At 36.1% G+C, this 20,865-nt stretch overlaps 1 long non-coding RNA gene across 1 annotated transcript in view; it reads right to left on the minus strand.

Moving 5' to 3' along the window:
- Positions 1-20,865, minus strand: part of LOC103348794 (uncharacterized) — a 57,491-nt gene that overhangs the window by 1,616 nt on the left and 35,010 nt on the right. The window contains exons 2-5 of the long non-coding RNA XR_001793616.3: positions 13,580-13,673; positions 5,862-5,979; positions 3,708-3,807; positions 1,439-1,552 (exon numbers count right to left, since the gene is read on the minus strand). This is a non-coding gene — a long non-coding RNA (uncharacterized lncRNA). The remainder of the gene's footprint in view (positions 1-1,438; positions 1,553-3,707; positions 3,808-5,861; positions 5,980-13,579; positions 13,674-20,865) is intronic.

Raw genomic sequence — 20,865 nt, forward strand, 5'->3', positions numbered from 1 at the left:
GAGGCATACCTTTCTGTGACAATATGTTAAAATGAGTAACCAGTGACAAAATATTGTGTCTTTCCATTCTGTTGCTCCCATCTTTCCTTTTGTCATGGTTTAAAGAAATTGAGCATAACCCGCATTAACCATTATTAAGTCTTTCAAAAAAAGAAATTAAGCATATAAATCAGCAGCTTTAAATTTCCTATTGTGTTACTACCTCTTGTGATATCCATGGTCGATTCCTATCACTTAAAACAATTTTGAAATCTCAAGAGTTTTGGTAATCATTTTGACAAGAATAATTTCCGTGGAATCGCATCACTCTAATTTTTAAAAATAAAAAACTTCTTTTTGTCAGTAATTTAGACATTAGTTTAAAGGCATTAAGTAGAGGGTGGGCATTTAGCCTAGCAGTAAAGATGCTGATTTAAACTCTTGTGTCTTACATTGGAGTACCTGGGTTCAATATCTGGTTCTGCTCCTGACTCCAACTTCCTGCTAATACAGATCCTAGGGGGCAGTGATGATGGCTCAAGTAATTGATTTTCTGCCACATTCAAGGGAGACCTGGATTGAATTCTATGTTCCTGGCTATGTTTCTCACCATTGTGTACATGAGAGAGTAAACTGGGAAATGGCTGCTATCCGTCTCTCTACTTCTCAAGAAATGCATTACACTAAGAAAGGCATCATTACTATAAAATATTGCAACTTGATTTTCCTACCACTTCACTTCCGTTTTGCTCCTTCCTCATTGCTGGGTGTCTTCTGCTGTGCATTGATACTCATTAACCCTTTTTGTTTCCTATCTGGCTTTGTTTAACCAAATCTGTATACTAAGTTTCTGCTTGACAACTCAGCATTGTTCTTGGTGTGCTCTGGTTTACACAAAAATCTCAGCAAAATGTTGTTGCCCTGATATATAAAAAACTAGGTCTTGGCGGGGCCACGGCTCACTAGGCTAATCCTAGTTCTAGTCCAGATTCTAGTCCCGGTTGCCCCTCTCCCAGGCCAGCTCTCTGCTGTGGCCAGGGAGTGCAGTGGAGGATGGCCCAGGTGCTTGGGCCCTGCACCCCATGGGAGACCAGGATAAGTACCTGGCTCCTGCCATCGGATCAGCGCAGTGTGCCGGCCGCAGCACACCGGCAGTGGCAGCCATTGAAGGGTGAACCAGCAGCAAAGGAAGACCTTTCTCTCTGTCTCTCTCTCTCACTGTCCACTCTGCCTGTCAAAAAATAAAAAATAAATAAAATAAAATAAAAATAAAAAACAAGGTCTTGCCTCTTTTGCCAGACTAGTAGCTTGATCCCTGGGTCCTGAATCCATACCCAGATTCACTTAGCCCAATTCTTCCAGAATTTTCCCACTGCTAATTGAAGCCTTAAAATTTAACAATTTTTACGTGTCTTGACTTCCTAATTCCTAATCTCTGAATGCTTTTATCTCTGCTTACCAGAACAACTTTCCATCAATCAGTTGAAAGATCCACAAGTTAGACTGACTTCATGGGTCCAACAATTCAGCCTTATATGAGCTTTTGTAAGCCAAGTTTTTATTTTATGCCATCCTGGAATAAAAAAAAAAAAAAAAAAACATAGACTACAAATACCAGTGTTAGTCAAATATGTCTGTGAGGTAGTCTTAGTCATCCCTGAGTATATTATTTGGATTGAAATTTTTCTTTTCACTACTATAATAACCTACAAATAAGCATATTTGAGTCATCCTCATATCCTATAACTGACTAATTTGTAAGTAAGTGGTACCACTATATATATTTCCTTTACATTCATATTAATGATCCCACTGTTGCCAAGTATTAGTACTTGAGAAAGAATCTTGTAATTTAACCTGTAAGATATGTGTTTCCTCTCAGATGAAGCGCATGTTATCATAGCATGCTGATACAGAGATGTTGGACAGTTAAATTGGAAAAGAGTGGTGAGAGAAGATTGGTATTCTCAGGAAGTATGCATAGGAACCATAAACATCATGCATGGTGAGATTCTTATTGACATGCAAACACTCATAAACAAATTCATGTTTGAGATAGGACTTAACTTCAGCAAAGCAACATCATCTGTTACATTAAATTAGGATTGTAAATTTGGATATATTGTCTGTTGTATTTTCATTTGATTTCTATTTTTTTGTTTTATGTTTACATAAGTGCAATAAGCATATGGAGTGATATAATTAGTTTTATGTTAACATATTTAAATAAAATTATGCCATAAGTAAACTAAATATATGCTTGAGAGTCTCTTAAAAGCATCTATGTTATTCAAGTGTGAGAAACAGGCATAAACTAATTGTCGTTCCCCCTCTTCGTGGAGGAACGACACAGGACCCTGCCTAGGCTTCATATCCGAGTCACGGCACCATTATGTCGCTCCCCCTCTTCGTGGAGGAATGACACAAGACCCTGCGCTGTTCTTTCGTCTGCTCGGCCCTCCCCGGGTTTGCTGCTGGTTCTTCCCGGGTTGGCTACTATCCCTTCCACCTCCGTGGAAGGGCAGTTCCCCCTGGCCACATTCCCCACTTCCGCAGGGGAGCGGCACACCGCCGGCCGGCTTTCTCGGGGGCTGCACAGGTGTTCCTTCAGCTAGATGTTCCCCTTAGATGTTCCCGGTGAATGCCGTCTCTCTCCTCCTTTATAGTCCTCCTCTGCCAATCCTAACTCGGCTGCCCACACGCCGAGTACGCTGCTCTCCTCCAATCAGGAGTAGGTCCTACAGTTTATTGGTTGAACTGGAGGCAGCTGTGCGGAAGCTGTTTACTTCTCTCCCAGCGCCATACTGTGGGAGAGCAGATGCACAGAATAAGTCTTAATTCCAGTAACTTAGTCCAGTCCGGATTGCTCCCCACAACTAATCATGGGACAAATTGAACAACCCATATCGGACTTATCTACGGTTGATAATGTTACTGTATAATTTGAAGAGTAATGGAAATTTTAGAATAATTATCAAGAAATTGTTATAAAAATAATACCTATATTCTTATTTTGTATTCCAGTTCTGCCAGTTTGAAATATTGGGACTGCTAAAAACAAAGCCTAATCATTAACAAATATAATAATCCAGTGATTTCAACATGTACCTTTGCAAAAATTCTCCACTATGAATGAAAATCCACTGAAGTAAACTATTTAGTTACTGCATATAAGATACATATGAGTCAGAGATGTTATAAACAGAATCTTTGCAGTTCAGAATCTCTATTTGTGGGAGCACCATCTCAATACCTAACCATAAACAAAGTGTTAAAATCCAGGGACAGGTGTTGTGGCTCAGCTGGGATTCCTGCCTCAGCTTCAGATCCAGCTTCCTGCTACCACATCAGGGCAGTAGCATATGATGGCTCAAGTACTTGGGTTCCTATCATTTATGTGTAGGACCATGATAGAGCTACTGGCTTCCAGCTTTGTCCTGGCCCATCCCTGGCTGTTGTAAATCTTTAGGGAGTGAACTAGCAATTAATTGGAAGATGTCTGTCTCTCGCTCTCTCTCCCTCTCTCCCTTCCTTTCTCTCCCTATCTCTTCCTCTCCCCTTCACTGCTTTTAAAACAAACAAAAACCTTAAGATAACAAAACAAAAATATATTGGATCAATGATGATATAAACTCCATTTACTTCATTTATTTAATCTTTATTTAAGAAAAATGTAAGCTTTATCCTATACTTTCAAGTTTAATTTCTCTGATTCTCTGGCAACTTACCTAAGTCAGGTGCGGATCAGGCCTGACAGAACTCAACATCAACTCAGCTCCCAACTGAGGAATGTGTGTGTCTTGAATAGCTGGTAGAAATGCAGGAATTCTGAAATGTGTAAATTAATGCAAATGTAAAAAAGAGAGAGAAATTTCACAATTTTCCAAAATTCAACCTTAAGAAGTAAATGGAAGATTTTTATATTATGCAGCATTTTCACATGTCTTAAAAGAATGATAGATAGCCTGTTGTCCTGTATAATATATTTAGCTGATATTGATATTTTGAAAGTCTTTTTTACCTCCCTACTTTTCAATTCTAATAAGTAGCCTCGGGATAAATGCCAGAACAATGCAATCTTAGGAGCCAAAGCTATACTTTTGTTATGTTGCCAAAAAAATTAATGTAATTGGATGTCCCATAACTAATTTACCAAAAGGAATAACATTAAGGTACATTATAATAAGGAAAAAAGAATGGAAAATTATTACATTACATGTTATATAACCCTTTTTAAAGGAAATCCAGTAATATCTATTAAAATTAAAATTGCATATAATTTTTGATTCAACAGTTGCATTCCTGGGACTCAATACATAGAAAAGCCAGTAGAAAAGGATATTTACAGGAACATTTAATGCAGCATTGCTCAATTGTTCATGGTTATAAAAAAGTGGAAACAAAGAAAGTGGTTGTCAAGGGACTAGTTGAATAAATTATGATAAATTTCAGACTTTCCTACATCTGTGAAATAATAAATTATATCATACTCTTTGATTTAGTAAGATTATCTAGTTGTTTTATTATATAAGAAATATGATACAAAGGACAGAAGAGTATAAAATAGTAGTTTTGTATAAAACTAGAGCAAGTGTATACTTTAAGAAAAGAATAAACAGGCATAAATATAGGTAAAGTTGAAATTCAAGAAAATGTATTGTTAACATGGATTTCTTGATGTCAGATTTGAGAACCAGAAGAGGAGACAGCTGGGGGATGGTGAGGAGATAAACAAGGCTGCCATGCATACAAGTGCAAACATATATCTGGGCAAAAACAAAATAAAGAAAAAAAGAGAAGAAGGAAGCCTTGCCTGTAGGGAGGGAAGAAGATATAAGTATCACTTTAGCTAGTATGGAAATAAATGATTATAGAAAATAACTGAAGGCATGTGGAATGTTAAGATGAGACTGAAATAGGGCTGGTATTGTGGTATAGCCCACATTGCTAGCATCTCATATGGTGCTGGTTCCGGTCAAGCTGCTCCACTTCTGATCCAGCTCCCTGCTGATGGCCTGGGAAGGGCTGCAGAGGATGACCTCAGTGTTTGGGCCCCTGTCACCTTGTGGGAGACCCAGATGGAGCTCATGGACCCTGACTTCAACCTGGCCCAGTCCCTGCTATTGTGTCCATCTGAGGAGTGAAGCAGCAGCAGCAGAGAGAAGATATCATTTGAGTCTTCTCTCTAACTCTGACTTTGAAATAAATAAATCCTAAATAAAAAAGAAACTGAAATGGAAGCAACTGGTTCCAATGACAAGTAGAGATGGGGGAGGAAATGGGTAAATGTTTCTCTTTTCCTTTTTAAAGGTTTTTTTGCTTGTTTGTTTGAAAGGTGAAGTGACAGAGAGGGAGAGAAAGAGAGAGATCTTCCAATCACTGGTTCACTCCTCAGTCCCAACAGCCAGGTTTTGTACAGGCCAAAGCCAAGAGCCAAGAACTCAATCCTGGTCTCTCACATGGTTAACAGGATCCCAAGTGCTTGAGACATCTTCTGCTGCTTTCCCAGGTGCATTAGCAGGAAACTATATTGCATGCAGAGAACCCGAGACTTGATCCAGAGCTCTGATATGGGATAACAGCATTCATTGCAAGTGGAGGCTTAACCCACTGTGCCACAATTCTAGGCGCAGGCAAATGCTAAAATTTATAAGATTTACTGATAGCCTAGATGTGATGTGACAGAAATGCTAATAAAAAAGAACAGGATTTGGGCCTTGCAAATAAGAAGTTTCTAAAGCATTTTATTGAGATCTGGAAATCTGGAGAAAGTAACATTTGTAAAATAGATTTTTGAAAAACAAGATTTTATAACTTTCAAACATTTAGTAGAGATCATGCAGATGGCCAGATATATTCTGGAGTCAGGATCAGATACTCACTTGGGAGCCATGGTCATATCAGTGTCATTTATAGGTATGCAGGCTGGATGAGATCACATGATAGTTCATATTATCCAGAGAGCCCAGGAGTGATCAGGGTTGACTCCAGGAACAACAGCTAAAAATAGAGCCAGAAAATGAGCTGCCCCAAAGTGTTATAAAACAAGAAAACAGGACGTTTCAGAATCCCTTGCCTCTAAAAACTTTGTTGATTTTAAGGAGAATGATCAGATGTGTGGAATGTTACTAGTATCAGAAGAAAGACCAGATCACAGGAGCAGGCGCTTCACCTGCTGGTTAGGATGCCCATACCCCACAGTGGAGGACTCTGCTTCTGACTCCAGTTTTGCCTAATGCCTGGGAAGCAGTAGATGATGACTCAAGTAATTGGGTCCCTGCCATCCACGTTGGAGACCTGTATTGAGTTACCAGCTCCTGGACATTTGATGAGTGACCCCATGGATGGCCTACATACCTACCTCTCTTACTTACTTTCCAATAAATAAGCAGTTTCAAAATTGAGATCAGAGAAGAAATCTCAAGTAGGTCATGACAAAGTGATCTCAGTAATATACCAATAAAGGTGTATAGAATTTATACACACACACAAACACACACACACAAATCTCTGAAGGGAGTTAAGAAACCACACATGTGGGGCCAATGCTGTGACATAGAAAGTTAAGCTTCCACCTGCAGTGCTGCTCCACTTATGATCCGGCTCCTTGCTATTGTGCCTGGAAAGGCAGGGGAAAATGGCCCAAGTACATGTGGGCCCTTTGTACCCACGAGGGAGATCCATAAGAAGCTCCTGACCCTGGCTTTGGCCTGCCCCAGCCCTGGCCGTTGAGGCCATTTGAGGAGTGAATCAGCAAATCAAAGCTCACTCACTCTCCTCTCTCTGTATCTCTGCCTTTCAAATCAATCAATCAATAAATCACACTTGTATTTTATTCATTTGAGAGAACTTTTGTATTCAGTACAAATGTGACTGTATCTTTAAGAAAGATATAGGGTCCAATGTTGTGGCTCAGCAGGTTAACCACTACCCACAATGTGGACATCTGATGTCTTAGTACTGATTGGAATCTCAACTGCTGCACTTCCAATTCAACTCCCTCTCAATGAGTGAAACGATGGCCTAAGTACTTGGTCTCAAACATGGGAGACCTGGATAGAGATCCAGGCTCCTGACTTTGTGGCCCTTTATGGAGTGAATCAACAGATGGAAGATATCTTTCTATCTTCTTCTCTCTCTTGGTCACACTACCTTTCCAATAAAAATAAATCATAGAAAATTATTAAACAGAAACTGTGGCTTTGAGCCTTCCTTTCTGTGTTTCAACAGAAAAAAAGGGGGGCGGGAAATACAGACCGTCAACTCAAAACTATCCCCTAACAACACACACACACACACACAAACACATACACACGAACACATACACACACACATGCACTTTTAAAAGTTCATGGAAAGTGAAATTGAAAGTTTAATTTAGGGGCCGGAGCTGTGGCGTAGTGGGTAAAGCCACCGCCTATAGTGCCGGCATCCCATATGGGAGCCAGTTTGAATGTTCCACTTCTGATCCAGCTCTCTGCTGTGGTCTGGGAAAGCAATCGAAGATGGCCCAATTCCTTGGGCCCTTGCACCTGTGTGGGAGACCTGGAGGAAGCTCCTGGCTCCTGGCTTTGGATCGGCTCAGCTCCAGCCGTTTCGGCCAACTGGGGAGTGAACCAGTGGATGGGAGACCTCTCTCTCTCTGCCTCTCCTTCTCTCTCTGTGTAACTCTGACTTTCAAATACATAAATAAGTATTTAAAAAAAAGAAAGTTTATTTTAGTGCAATTTCCTTTTTTATAGGAAGATTTATTTATTTATTTGAAAGTCAGATTTACAGAGGGAGGGAGAGAGAGAAAGAGGCCTTCCATCTGCCAGTTCATGCCTGATCCAGGCTGAAGCCAGGAGCTCAGGTGACAAGGGCCCAACCACTTGGGCCATCTTCCTCTGCTTTTCCTGGGCCAATAGAAGGGAACTTGGTCAGAGATAGTGTAGCTGAACAGACCCAAATGGGATGCTGGCCTCCCAGGCAGTAGGTTTACCCACCATGTCACAATGCCAGCACCACAATTTTTAAGCTAGGGGATCCAAAGAACTCTACTAAGAGACTATTGGAACTCATAGAATAGTTTGGAAAAGTAGCAGGATATAAAATCAATGCACAAAAATCAACAGCCTTTGTATACACAGGCAATGCCACGGCTGAGAAAGAACTTCTAAGATCAATAGCCACAAAAAAATCAAATACCTTGGAATAAACTTAACCAAGGACATTGAAGATCTCTACGATGAGAATTACAAAATCTTAAAGAAAGAAATAGAAGAGGATACCAAAAAATGGGAAAATCTTCCATGCTCATGGATTGGAAGAATCAATATCATCAAAATGTCCATTCTCCCAAAAGCAATTTATAGATTCAGTGAGATACCAATCAAGATACTGAAGACATTTTTAAAACCCCTTTTTATGAACTTTTTCATGACCACTCATATACATGGAATTTAAATTTTACATGAAAAAATCTTATCTTTCAATTTCATTTTCCATGAACATTTTGAAGTATGCTGATTAAATATTCTCAAATTTCCCTCTTCCTCAGCATTCTCTTTATTGATAGAAGGTGTGGAACTTTCACTGAGGTTTCAAATTTATGCATGTTCATATTGACTTAGAACCAAATGGAAATAAAAAAATGCATTATATAAAATTGACAAATTGATTTATGCCTTAGTAATTTTGTACTGCTATAATTAAAAATACCATGGACTGGATGGATTAAATGGCTAAAATTTATTCCTTACAGTTCTCAGGGCTGGGAAGCCCAAGATCAATATACTAACTCACTCAGATTCTGATGAGGGCCCACTTCCTGGTTTGTAGATGGTTCTCACTTCTTGGTGTAATCTCACAAAGCAAAGAGATTATCCCTCTCTTGTCTCTTCTGATAAATGTATTTTTGTATTTTTGTATTTTTTTTAAATTTATTTGACAGGTAGAGTTATAGACAATAAGAGAGAGAGAGAGAGAGAGAGAGAGAGAAAAGTCTTCCTTCCGTTGATTCACTCCCCAAATGGCCGCTACAGCCAGCGCTGCACCGATCCGAAGCCAGGAGCCAGGTGCTTCTCCCTGGTCTCCCATGTGGGTGCAGGGGCCCAAGCACTTGGGCCATCCTCCACTGCCCTCCCAGGCCATAGCAGAGAGCTGGACTGGAGGAGAACCCAGTGCCCATATGGGATGCCAACGCCACAATTGGAGGACTAACCAAGTGAGCCGGGGCACTGGCCCCTGATAAATGTATTAATCCTATTCCTGGGGTCTCCCCCCTCATGCATTAATTATCTCCAAAGCACACTTCCCAAAAGTACAACATTGGCCAGGAAGGGTTCAACATATGAAATTTCAGGGGACACAAACATTCAGTCTATTTTTTTTTTTTTTTTTTGACAGGCAGGGTTAGACAGTGAGAGAGAGAGAGAGAGAGACAAAGAGAAAGGTCCTTCCTTCTGTTGGCTCATCCCCCAGCTGGCCTGTATGGTCAGTGCGTTGCGGCCGGCGTGCTGCACTGATCCGAAGCCAGGAGCCAGGTGCCTCCTCCTGGTCTCCCATGCGGGTGTAGAGACCCAGCACTTGGGCCATCCTCCACTGCTTTCCCGGGCCACAGCAGAGAGCTGGATTGGAAGAGGAGCAACTAGGACAGAATCTGGTACCCCAACCGGCACTAGAACCTGGGGTGCCAGCGCTGTAAGGCGGAAGATTAGCCAAGTGAGCCGCGGTGCCGGCCTCTATTGTTTATAAATAAAAATATTTTTCAACTCTAATGAGGTAATATGAATTGGATACCTCATAATATTGGAATTGGAATATTTAGTAGTATAATACACATGAAAATAAATTTTGAAATATGTTTCATGAATTTCTCCCATTCTCCATTCACATGATTTTCACTTGTCACATCCATGACTTTCACTTGTCTCATCTCCTACCAAAATTGATTTATCAATTGCATGTCCCTGAACCAAGGAAACCCAAGAGACACATGACAAGCTTTAGATTGGGCCAATTAATAATGTTTTGTGTGTCTGGACTGTAAGCTGTTCAGGAAGAATTTACAGACATTAGAGAATGAAGGAGGTTATGGTGGGAAATATCATTATGCTCTTAAAACTGTTTATGTGAAATATATGAAATTTGTTCCCCATATATAATATGAAATTATAAGAAAAGGATTTATTCCTATAATGCACCTTCTGCTCAATAGATCAAGAAAGGAGAATGTTTCTAACAACCTATATTTAATATCTATATATTTTTGCATGTTCTTTTTTGTGACAAATCTAAACCTTTATAATAAAATTAACCATTTAAGATAAGTTCCTATGAACTGGATTTAGTTACTGATTGAATCTTTGACATTCAATTTTTAAGCTCATTCATGAAGATTCTAAATTTTAGTTATAAATATTAAGGAAAAAATTAGATTCATTTTCTAATTAAATATGTTAGAAAAATAATAAATGATGTAAATTCTAAACAATGGAAAAGTGGTGAAACAATATATATAATACAAAAGATAATCATTGCAAATAATCTATTTAATATGATATTTGATATGAAATTAAATAAACATACTGCATAAAATGTATAATAAAATGTAACACTGTTGAGGAGATGAATTTGGGAAGGTGAACTATCAAGTTCCCATGCCTTTTTGTGCTTGCCACTAGATCTCTGTGCCCCCATATCTCTGTGGATGGTAAGTGACGTCATGGTAACTGACAGGTCCACTTGCTTGGCGAGCTGCCCACAACTCTATTATGGTTTAGATTGATCAACTTTGTCTGCTAACTCATATAAGCAACTGGGCTGGGATGGGAGGGTTAGGTGTGGTTGCCTGCTAATGGATGCAGACACATATGTGGTTGCCTGTGTATGGATGTGGACACGTATGTGGTTGTCTATATATCCATGTATGTAGATGTCTCTGTGTTTGTCAGGCTGCCATTATGGACACAAAAGCAGATATGTTCTGTGGCTCCACTACAGAGGCAAATGGCTGCATCTTGTGCATTTCTCACTACCACTGTGAGTAAAGGAGATATAAATCCACAAATGGCTCCAAGTTGTCTTCTGACCTGTTGGAATCTGGATCTGCTTGTTCTGGGCCCTAAACCCTGGGCATACGAACACAGCATTTTAATAGTATGAGAAAATTATCATGAAGATAATGTTACAAAAGTGGCTGGATATTCTGAGTAGACATTTAGCCTAGCAGTTAAGATACCTACATCTGACTTTGGAGTACTTGAGTACAATTCCTGACCCTGGAGCCTGACTTCAGCTTTTTGCCTCTCTAGGGCACAGTACTGATGGCTCAGTAATTAGATTCCTGCTACCCACATGTGAGATCCAGATTAAGTTCCGAGGTCTCAGCTTTGATCCCAGCCCAGTCTTAGCCAATGCTTATGTTTGGGGAGTGAACTAAGGGATGGGATCACACAGAAAGAAAGGGGGAAAAAAAGACACTAAGGTATTATAACAAAGGGTGAACACATAAACTCAATAATAAAAGTGTGATTATTTCTAAAATGTTTTTGCATATATTCATATTGTATGTGACAACTTCTCTTTACATAAATAAAATAATTTTCATAAACTATTAAATTTTAGGAAAATCACAAATTGATTAGAGCTAACAAAAGTAAATATGGGACAATGATAAAGGATGGAAAAACAGGATAATGAAAATAGTATACGTTATCACAATGAGAATGATTCAAATTATATTATAAAACAGGAAAGTTATTTGGGATAAAAAATCTAACAAGGAATATGCCTAAATCTAAAATGATAGAAAAGAAGAAATTGAATTAGGAGGGTCAAGATATTGTAATTAAGTACAAACAGAAAGAAAACCATACTATCTATATTGATACCAAATTGAAATAGAATTTAACACCAAAAACACTGAAGAGGATGATTAACAAAGAAAATATAAAATATATGAACTTTATGGATCAAAAGAATATAAAAAGCAAAATGCTTAAAGCCAGAAGTTTTGGGAAAATTAAGCAAATGTAGGATACAACAATTCGGAAAAGAAATATGTTTATTGCAGCTCAATTCACAATAGCTAAGACATGGAGTCATCCCAAATGCCCAACAGTGGAAGACTGGATAAAGAAATTATGAGATGTTGTTAATTCCTTACTTATCAGACTGATAACACATGTTGCTTGTTCAAGTTTAGTTGTAATATAAATTGTTATAACTATCTGAAGGATAAGTTGATTTTGTTTGTGAATTTTTTTTAAAAAAGGCACCTATCCTATGACTCAGCAATTGTACTTCTTACAAACTGTTACCTTGAAATAATATCATGTAGAGAGAAAACTATTAGCATAAGGGTATTCACTGCTGAGTTTTTATAATGCCAAAAGTTTGAAAACTACCAATATATTCGTTAAAGGAAAGTAACTAGTGGAAATTAATGTAAACTAATGAAATAGTTCATCAGGGTATATTAAGAAGGATTTTCATCTAAGAATACTGAGACCTAATATGAGAATAGTGTGGTATCATTTTGGCATAAGTAAATTAGCACACTTGCTTTTTAACAGATAAAATATGGCTATTACAAAGACAGAAAAACCGGATATACAACAATTAAAAGAGGTTAATACTGTCAACTTTAAGTTTCATGGTTTGAGGACCAGGAGCAGAGAGATTGTGTGAAGGGGTCTTAATTTCTTAAATGAAAATATTTTTTAATGATTTTAAGTAGAGATTGTTATACTATATGTGCTTTTTAAAATAATTTTAAAAGGAATTAATAAATATTTATGGATATTTAAATTAGTCTATTGAGCATACATTGGATGAATTTAACAAACAGAATTATTTAAACTATTTCTCTGTGTTCTTTTTCCATTTCCCAATGACAATGAAAGCAACTTCAGGGTAGCAACTTTGGTCAGTTTGTTCAACTTTGCATCCATGGGACCTTGAAGAGTACCTGTAACTTAAAATGTGCTCAGTAATTATTGTAGACTGACTGAGTTTCAGGATTTAAAGAAATTAGGGCAAGTATTTGGAAATGTAAATGCATTATAACAATGCTTTCCCCATGATTAACATGAAATTGTTTCCCCAATGTGTCAGATAGAATGTATACCAAATTCTTTAAAAATACCTCCAAAACAATAAGAGTGTAGTCAAAATAGATTGTTTCGCTCATCCGTGGTAGTCAAGGTGTATGCTGTTGAGGCTGAGTGGTGTCTGATTCAGGAATAGTTATTCTAATTACATATATATACTTAAGATATTGCATTTTTTGGGGGGGTGGTAAGTTTGGATGACTTACAAAAAAAATTGATCATGATAATTTTACCAAAAGGACAGAATATAAAGTTAAACAACTGGAGAAAAGACATGCCATTAGTGTATGAAAGGGTCATGACCTCAGGCAGAAGACAGTTTCTTTCAATATTGATCCTTTTTTCTTTTGTTAATCCTGAATTCCATTAGGATCATAACCAAACAATTTCCCAAGCATTTTATTTACCTTTGAGTGGCTATATGATAAAATTATGGATAATTAAATAAGAGTAAACAAGTGACTTACACAATTTCAGATTTATTCTCTTAAATGAAAGGGAAATACCTTCTGATTGCCAGTATCATCTATGAATTGGTTGAAATAAGTGCATTGGGATGGACCTTCAGGCAGCCAGCCATCTTAGGTTACACAATGGATGCTGTATATCAGACAAGGCAAGACACGAAGATAGAATGTAATGAGAAAGCCATTATAAGGGTATTGCTAAGTAGTATAATATCAAGTCAAAACACTAATATATATATTGTTTTAAAATTCAATAGCAAAATACCTGTCACATAGGGACGGCTATACAAAACTTTCATTTTATTAAAATATAAGGACATGGATCATAGTAAGAAAACAGAATATTAAATAATGAGGACAATAATTCCTTGAGGAAGTATATAAGTGGTCCAATAAAAACTAAATGAAAACAAATAAATACAACTTTTGTGATCACTGCCCCCCACAAAATTAAGAGAATACAAAGAACACAAAAGAAACTGTAGCATTTTTATGTACTGACTTTATTTTATTATTTATCCATTCCCCCAGCTAGAAGTACAGTTATACATTTCATTAAGCCATTCTTTGCAGAATTTATTTTCTCTGACCAGTTGGGAGAAAAAACAAACTCACATGAAGAAAGAAAGTTATTGCTTTTCAAAATGATTAAGGAATATTTTATATTTCATTTTCCTTTTAAGTTGTTATTCTGTTTCATTTTAGATTTTATGTGTAAATGTAAGATAGTGTGTAAATTCAGTTGGTGGTACCAACCTAAATAGCAGTATGACAATAGCGTGTCAAGCACTCTATATAAGAATCAGAAACCAAATTAAGATTGATTTTAATTAATTTTATTAACAGATTATACTTTAGAAAAATGTTAGACATAAAAATATAGAAAAAGTGGTTTCCAAACCTCCTTTTCCTCTATGTCTAGTTTCCCCTATTATTAGTATCTGGCAGTATGTAACCTCTGTTACAACTGATGAATGGACTTTCATTAGCTGAAGTATATAGTTTATGTTTGAGTTCACTTTGTATTTTACAGTTCCATGTGTTTTGATAAAAATTATGTCACGCATACATCATAGTGTATTACAGAATATAATTTCACTGCCCTACACATTTGCTCTTTCTCATCTAGGCATCTCTTCTTCCCTACTCCAATCCCCTGAGAACAACTGTATTTTTACTTTCTTTAAAGTTTTGCCTTCTTAGAAGGTCATGTAGTTGGAATCATTCAAAGGTACTCTTTTCAGACAGGCTTTTTTCACTGAGAATATGAATTGTAGGTTCCTCTTTATCTTTTCAAGACTATAACTCTATTTTTACTACTGAACAATATGCCATTATTTCAATGTACAGTAATGTCTTTATCCATTCCCTCGTTGAAGGCTATTTTGGTTGCCTCCCATTTTTGACAATTATGAATGAAGTTTCTATAAACATCCATGTGCAGATTTTTGTGTGAGCATAATTTTTCGACTCCTTTGGGTAAATACATAAGAATTAAATCGCTTGATCATATGGTAAGACTATGTTTAGCTTTATAAGAAACTGCCAAGCTGTCTTCCAAAATGACTGTACCATTTTGTAAATCTACCAGAAATGCTCCTGTTGTTCACATCCTTGCTAGAGTCTTTTGCTGTTATTGTTTTGCATATTAGCCATTCTATGGGGTGTGGAAAGGTATATCTACCTCATTTTGATTTGCAGTTAACCTAATAGCATATTATATTAAATGTCTTTTCGGATATTTATTTACTAAGTGTATATCTTAGTTGATGTAGTGTGCAGACATTATTGTTATTTGAACTCCTAATTCAATTAACAGAAACTAATTTTCTAGTCCTTAAGTTGTTGTTTTCTTTTTCACCTTATCTTATGTAAACTCTGAAGTTTAGAGTCTTCTTTTGCATCGATCTCATCAGATTTTTTTTGTTCTAAATATCAAACAAAAATTGTTGCAAAATCACCTGCCTAAAATCCAAGTGAAACAAAGGAGAATTCTTTGGAGTTAAAACATCTCTACAATAATCAGTTCCTTTATAGCGAATTCTACATAGTCAATTCCTATACAGTGAATTCCTACAATTTCCCTCCAAATCAGGAATAGTTTGTTATAAAACTGTTTCAAGAGTATAGTCATCTGTCATGTTCTAATAGGAATATTTCTATCGTTAGTATATATATATATATATATAAATTACATGTACAGATAAATATATTTATATAAAACATCTTGTTGAAATTATATAATGGTATAAATAAAGAATTTATCATGTTATCTCTTAATTATAACATATATTTAATGATATATCTTTTTAAGTGTTTCACATACATGCTACTAATCTCATTTATTTGGCTAATAACTTTAAACTTTATTGAATAAAGTTTGGTAGAAAAGTTTAACATTACTTTTTTGGTAATTGAGAATGTTGTTCATTGTAGAATAAATTGTAATTACCATAATAGGAAATCAGATCTATATTGCATTTTCCAAGCCATAGCTAATAATCTATCCATATATAACACTTGTAGCTACTGAAGACAGTTATCATTTTAAAAAGTGCTTCATCAACAAAACGGTTAGATTAAAATGTAGTCATGTAAATCCCTGGACTGTTCTCTGTATTTTATTGAGATTTTTATGAAAAATATGTGGATATAGATCTATTTGGTAGGTGTTATGGTATAATAGTTTTCCATCAGTGGATCTGATGCTGCATAATGGACTGGGCTAACATCTATCATGAGCAGTCAAACAGTTACATTGTACAGCCCTGACAACCTCTAAAAATAGGATTTGAAAACTCACTATTCTTCCATTCTGTGTTGAAACTAAAATATAAGAAAACGCATATAATCAACTATGATACTCTTTCAAATACCCAGATTGAAAAATAATAACAAAGTAAGGTTTGAGTCTCAATTTAAGCCACAATTAAATAATCCAGATCACAGAGTCAGATTTAATATGGACATCAAACATTGTGAAACTAGTTCAGGAACTCAATTTGGGACTCTGAAGTTATGAACAACTTTAAGTATATAGGTACACGAGTATAAATACAAATACTTTTACAGTTATTGACCTAAGAAATAGTGTTGTGGTTCACAGCTCATGAAATGAGACACTGAATGGAGTGATAGCCAAGAAGACGATGCATTCGGATCAGCAGGCATACAGAAAATAGGAGTTGTGGCTAGCAAGAGAATAGGACCAGGGAAAGCAGGGGATTCTTGGAGACTACTTCTGTCCTTAACTCTCAGTGCAGTACTTGTTCAAGCACCCTGCCCTTTCAGCGCTATCAGGCAGCAGCAGGGATATTAGTGGTTATTGAAGTAAACAGGCAATGGAAAAGCAATCGAGATAAAAGGCAAGCAACGTCCATTCATCAGTGGTTGGAGAGTTGAATCTGAAAGAGTGAACTGAAGTTACTCATGCTACATTAAGCAGCAGCAGTTGAACTTGAAAAGAATCACTATTCATAAAAATACATACATGTACCTGGAAATTTTTAGAAATAAATAGAATTGTGAAACCTATGAAATATTTGGATGCTTATTAACAAGTAGAAGGTGTCCCGATCATTACTTAGTCAGAAATTAAAATATTACTTCCCTATGCTCATGCGGATACTTAAGAATTATATATCATAGAGGATTCTCCTCTCTATGCACTATTTAGTTTAATAATATATTTTCTCCAATACATGTATTTGTACTTGACCACAATTAGTCATCATAGAAGAACACACACACATCCAAAGTAACAAATTATTCCAAAAAAAAAAAAAAAAAAAAAAAACGAACATACATTTAGAATAGTTTGTCTTAATAACATAAATTCACACTTTAAAAATCTATGATACAAGGGCTGGTGCTATGGCAGGATGGGTAAAAGCTGCTGCCTGCAGTGCTGGCATCCCATATGGGTGGACAGTTCGAGTCCCAGCTGCTCCACTTATGATCCAGCTCTCTGCTATGGCCTGGGAAAGCAGTAGAAGATGGCCCATGTCCTTTGGCCTCTGTACCCGCGTAGGAGACCCAGAAGAAGCTCCTGGCTCTTGACTTCAGATCAGCACAGCTCCGGCCATTGGAACACCTCTCTTTCTCTCTGCCTCTTCCTCTCTGTAACTCTGCCTTTCAAATAAATGATCTTTAAAAAATAAATTAAAAAAGTTAAAAAAAGAAGAGCCAGCACTAAAATTCTTAAATAAATATAATACAAAGCCTTTGGTTAGTATTTAATCAAGTGGTTAGTTAACTGCATTTGAACCTTTCTTTTCTATCACATAAAAATGAGAATCTATATGTTTTACATTTATTCTACTAACAGAATAATATATTAGACAATTTCCATATTAAAATAAAACATGACTGAATTTATCTGAAAAGGGCACATCAAGACCTAACCCACAAATTACAATCAATATGATGTAAAAATATGATGTCCTTTTACAATCTGTAGAGAAATTAATTATACATATGACATCACATTTTATTCACTAAAAGTTGAAGTGCCATTAAAATATAATGATAAAGAAAAGCAAATCATAGTAGCTATAGAGATCAACTTATTTAATTGAAATTGTAATACTTTATACTATAAGCATTAATTTGGATAGTTTCAGCTTGGTAATGATTTTACATGACTAGTAGTGGCAAGGCAAGTTTATTGCATTGTCTCAGTTTCAAATTTCCTGTTATAAATGCTCTCCTGCCTTTCCTAATGGAAAACATCTTAGTAATTGCATTATTGAAAATAATGTGCTTAATTGTGCAATCAGTGTACAAAAATAAAATTACATGTTCACAACAAGTAATGAGTAAGAACAAGATTAGACAGGTCAGAGGATACAAAGGCTGGATGGGTATGTAGCCAAGGGGAAGTCATTCTATGGAGTATCTCAGATAAAAGAGGTCTGTGGATTTGAGATCAAAGTGTTAGATCCAGAAAATGCAGAAAATTTGATTATCTACAAATATTAAGAGGGCATGGTAGTTTGGTGCTTGAGCCAAGAACTACAAATACATCAATATAGAAGAACAGATAGGTTCTGTTACATTCAATTGGGTGAATGCAGACCAAAATTCAATAATAGGATGGGGGGAGAAAATAGAGGGAAGAGACAAAGAATAAAGGAGAAAATGTGGGGAGAGGAAAGGTCAAGGGGGGATAATTGAATCAAAATTGAATCAAAGGCAGAGATGTTACAAAATTAATTTAATCCTTTTGAGTAAAACTGAGATTCTTTTTTGGTAGTTATAACACTGTTACTCAAAATGCAAAGATAAGTCAGTCTTTACAGTTTAAAAGCCATGAGTAGACAAAGATTCTTGCAAGCTTCTACAAAATCTTCAAAGCTATCATGTGAAATGTGAGGAAATATACAATATGGGATTTCCTCCCTTGATACAGAGATAACTATTGGATTGAAATTAATGAAATGAGACATGTGGAATAGGTTCTATTACCCATCTATATATGATTGTGTTGCACTGAGGTATAGGGATGTTATCCTTAGGTAAACTCTGATATAATTCATAGGTTAAATCAGCTGATCTATATATTTCCAATCAACACTTCATGTATTTCTCAATTTTACATTGAGGCTGGCATGCTGATGTAGAAGGGGAAGACTGTGCTTGAAGTGCCGGCAGGCATCCAGTCGTGGTTGCTTCACTTCTGATCCAGCTCCCTGCTAATAGGCTTGGGAAAGCAACAGAGGATGGCCCAAGTACTTGGGTCCCTGCACCCATGTGGCAGACCCAGAAAAATCACATTATATCTCCAAAAAGTATGCAAGTATTATGTTAATTCAAAATTTAAAACCATATGCTTTGTTCAAAATCAGTTATTAGATATGAATAAGCATTAAAACAATTATCTATAATTATAAACTTATACACTTGATTATAAACTTGATATTTACACTGATTCCATTTGTATAAGGGTATCTCATCAAGCCTGTGGAAAATGGAAATAAAAGTTTTATGTTGGTACAAACAGTTTGAAACTCATGAAAATTTTGTTTTATAATATGCGTTTCCACAAATTTTTGAAAAACCCCTCTCTGCATGAATTTCAAAACTTTTTGCACCAAAATAATTTTTAATACCATTTTCCACATCTTTGTTGAAGTGACCTTGTACAGTACAGAAATGCAGTTTTTAATAAGGAAGAACATCATTGTAGCATATGTATAGGAGTTGGCAAAATAATTCATTGAAAAGTTAAGAAGTGCCTGGAAGCATTCTAGGATGTCAACTAAGGGAAGCTAAATAAAAAAATTTAAATGAATTAAAATAATGTCATAAGAGTTAGGTAATACACCCCCTCTTACAGACACATACACAGAGAATAAAAGTATGAGTGGGAAGAATAAAAAGCAGGTGGAAGCCTCAAACTAGGGTGGTACAGGTAACTGTAACCTCCTCTGCATTTACCATACAAACATAACAAATATAAAATATTTGCATAAAAATCATGCATAACCAGAGATCTATGCCAGTCACAATCTTTACAGGCTCTAGAACAGACTTTAGAGATAGCACTTTGAAGAGTAATCCAATATCCTACGATAACAAAGAAAGAAGTAGATGGATGTCAGTGTTCGAGACAGCACAGAATTAATGCTCACAGGCATCCCAGAAATGCTTGACTATTTCCTTCAACTAATTAAAACACATGCAATAAAGAAGAAATGGAATCACGTTAGCACTTAATATTGAATTACAAAGCTGTCCAGAAAACTGTGAAATCATTTGCTCTCATTTTACACCTTTGATTTAGATTAAAATGTAAAGTTTTGTTCCCTATGACACATTTTAAGTCAGTGAATTAACTTACAATTGAACAATGGTGGATGAACATTTTGAAATTTTTAATAGGAAATGTGAAAACATCTACAGTTTTCCAGCAATTAATATTACTCTACAAGAGGGAGTGTGCATTCTTCATGATTTCGTTTGCAATGAATGCTACTTAATTTCTTCACAAGTTACCATTTTCTCAAAGGAAAAAAAATTTTACATAATACCTCTTTATCAAGAGAAAATATCATTCATTGAATGTACAACAGAAAAACATTTTAATTTAAGCAAAAGCAAAATAGGCTATTTATTAATCCAGAAATAGAAGACAGCTTAATATTAGGAATCAAATAACGTGTTGCATCCCAAGGTCAAATGAGAATATACTTTTCACATAGTGGGATTTCAGCCCTAGGAGATTTGTTAATGGAAGCATCATTCATATATAGTCCAATTGCTGTTATGGAATTCAGGACATAAAATTTACCACTTGGTTAGAAATAATTTACCGGTCATCATTA

Source organism: Oryctolagus cuniculus, chromosome 3 (assembly GCF_964237555.1).
Source record: "Oryctolagus cuniculus chromosome 3, mOryCun1.1, whole genome shotgun sequence".
Lineage (NCBI taxonomy): Eukaryota > Metazoa > Chordata > Mammalia > Lagomorpha > Leporidae > Oryctolagus > Oryctolagus cuniculus.